The following is a 3135-nucleotide window of genomic DNA, read 5'->3' on the forward strand; positions in this document are numbered from 1 at the left end:
ACTTTCTTTCACTTCCTCTTATTTCTCTTCCCCTTCTAGTTTCTGATCGTCCTTGTATTCGTTGCCTTCATCTTCTTACTCTTATTTTTAGTCTATTTTAGTTTCCTTACTCTCTTTGTTTTCTTCTTTTCATTTGTTAATTACACTATGTCTTCTGTTCCTCTCGTCCTATTCTTTCCTTCTTCCTTCTTGCAAAGTTATGGCAGAAAATCAGCCTTGTGTGTGTGTGTGTGTGTGTGTGTGTGTGTGTGTGTGTGTGTGTTTTAAATCTACGTCCAAATTAGTGTGCATCTTGATTAGCTGTGAATCAGTAAATACTGTATATTAACGAGTTTCTGTGATTCTCTCTCTCTCTCTCTCTCTCTCCCTACCAGTCCACACACACACACACACACACACACACACACACACTCTTCCCCTTCCCCCCCTCTCTCTTTCTCTCTCTCTCTCTCTCTCTCTCTCTCTCTCTCTCTCTCTCTCTAGGTCCGGCAAGGTGAGCCAAGGCACCCACACCGTTCCCCGTCAGTCGAGCGAGGCGAAAGAGACATTCCACCAGCGCGAACCGCAATATTTTCCATCATATCATTAAACCCCTTTCTTCCAATGTCTCCCTCCCCCCGTTTTTTCCTCATTCCTATTCTTGCTTCCTTCAGACGATTTCATTCAGCTTCAGGGGGATTACTAGTATGAAAAGGCTAATGAAGGCTGTATCTAACCCCTCCAGCTTTCAGTCTTTCCCGGGCTGAGTAAAATCGTCTGGAGGTGGTGAAAGAGGGCGTCCAGTGGCTGTTCCTGTTTTGAGATCGAAAAGATAAAAAATGAAGGCAAAATAGATGGCTTGTTTTCATTCTTTGGAAGCGAATTGACTGACTGTCCAAGAATGTGATTTTTTTTCGAATTCGTAATATGTTGGAGAGAGAGAGAGAGAGAGAGAGAGAGAGAGAGAGAGAGAAATCGTCAGAGGAAAGTTTTGTGTGAGAGAGAGAGAGAGAGAGAGAGAGAGAGAGCTATGAACAGTTTGCATAAATGATGGAGGAGTAAAGTTAGGTTGTTGATGTTGCTGTTGTTATTTCAGATTGTTGTTGATCTATGCCCAGTGAATCATAATTTTTGGGCTGCAAGTCAAGGCAATGCTGGCCTTGTGACGACGCCATGATTGTAAGTATTTCATTATTGTTTTTATGATGATGATGATGATGATGATGATGATAATGATGGTGATGATGATGAGTTGCTTTAATATTATAAGGCCACAAAGAGTTTAGATGGAAGACATTGCTCATATATGGAATTTTTGCTTATTAAGAAGACACCATTCACGTACGTAGGAATTAGTCTTCTATTTAATTCTTTCATTTTTAGTATCTCTGACCTCACATCGTCCAAGGTTTAAAGTCCTAAATCCCTTTCTTAGAGGCAAGGTTGAAGGACTTGGCTGGCTTAGGAAGGAATGGTACATGCTTTGTGTTTTGGGTGTGGCGTGCAGCGTAGACAGAGCCGTGTTGAGAAAAAACAGAAAACACAGCATAGTCTAGTGTGACGTACTCCTGGTGTTTGGACGAGGGTGACGCGTGAGGGATCCATGTCGGGGTGGAGTGTTTGTATGACTTAAGATGTTTGGTCCCTGTGAATGTACTTGTGGATGGAAGTGCTGGGAGAGGGAGGGGAGACGCTAGGTAGTATATTGTTAGCGTCTTATAAGGAGGTGAAAGAATTAGGTCTATTTGCCTGGCTGTGTTTGATATCCCACTATAGGGGCCAATGAACTGTTTGTCCTCTACTTTTAAGATGCTTGAGGAAAGGTGTATTTTTAGTCTTTGAGTGTTGATGGCTTGTGTCGTTGGTGGCTGTGTGTGTGTGTGTGTGTGTGTGTGTGTGTGTGTGTGTGTGTGTGTGTGTGTGTGTGTGTGTGTGTGTGTTTTCTGGTCTGGGTGCTTTGTGTCATTTGCAGTTTCTGATTACTTCATGTTTCAAGTTGGCCTGACCTTAATGGAGAAACTTCCTCTCAAATTACAGAAGTTAACGAACAGGAGGGCAAAACAAAGGGCTCTCCTCCACCCTCCACACCCTCCAGCAATATGAGGTACGAGTAAATGAGTAAAAGTAACACTATGAATAACTGAACTGCCTGGTGGAAATTTTATAGGAATGGTCGTAAGTAGTAATGCATTTTGGTATTTTTTTTTTTTTATATTTTATCATAATCACTATATAAGTCTATTTAGCATCGAGTGGAATCTATTTTTTCCCAGTTCCTGTCAAGTGCTGATCTATCTCATCGGGAACAGATTTGGGTGATGCTTTGTATAACACACTTCAGCAGTTTCTTCTGTGTATCTTTACTATCGTTTGCAAAAAAAAAGTAAGAAAATAGAAAGAAAAAAAGAAAGATAGGTAGATAGATAGATAGACAGACAGACAGACAGATAGATCGACAGATAGGTGGATAGATAGATAGATAGAGAGAGAGAGAGAGAGAGAGAGAGAGAGAGAGATAGAAAGACAATTACATTTTAGATTCTAGCTGGTTGTACGTGTAAGGGCTAAGAATGATTACAGAACCGTAGTTTTTCCTTTCATACACGAGTACTTTAAGTCATGTGAGAAGACAGTACCAATATCCAATGCGGTTCCAATATTCTTAGTGATTTGCTGAGGGAAATTCCTTGGCTGAAGTGGGTGACTCGTGGATATGCCTGTGAATCAAGTCTGCCTGGAATGAAAGGAGTAATTGGGGGAGAGCCGATCGGAATTACTGTTATTTTGTTATGATAGCGCCATTGGTCAAGTCACTTTACACACTGATGTCATGAATTTGCAGTTTGGTGTATTCTGATATCCTGTTATTGCGGGAGAGAACGGCAATCGGAGAGAGGAAGTGACAGGTCATGGAAGAACACAAAGAACAAGCTGGAGCAGTGCTGGAGCGAGGAAACGTACAGTGAATTTCCCCATATCCACACGTTATTATTTTTTCCTTAATATCCGTATGGTATCTGGGGGGACATTGAGGGACGGGGATTTGAGACAGGAGAGGTGATTTTTTTTTTTTCCACCCCTGTACGTATTTTCTATTTTCTTCTCCGTACGATTTAATTCAGGTTTTAAAAGATTTCCCGTCCTGAAGGTGTTACT

The sequence above is a fragment of the Coenobita brevimanus genome, chromosome 95, assembly GCF_032717465.1.
Source record: "Coenobita brevimanus isolate Jiangsu-jjx chromosome 95, ASM3271746v2, whole genome shotgun sequence".
Lineage (NCBI taxonomy): Eukaryota > Metazoa > Arthropoda > Malacostraca > Decapoda > Coenobitidae > Coenobita > Coenobita brevimanus.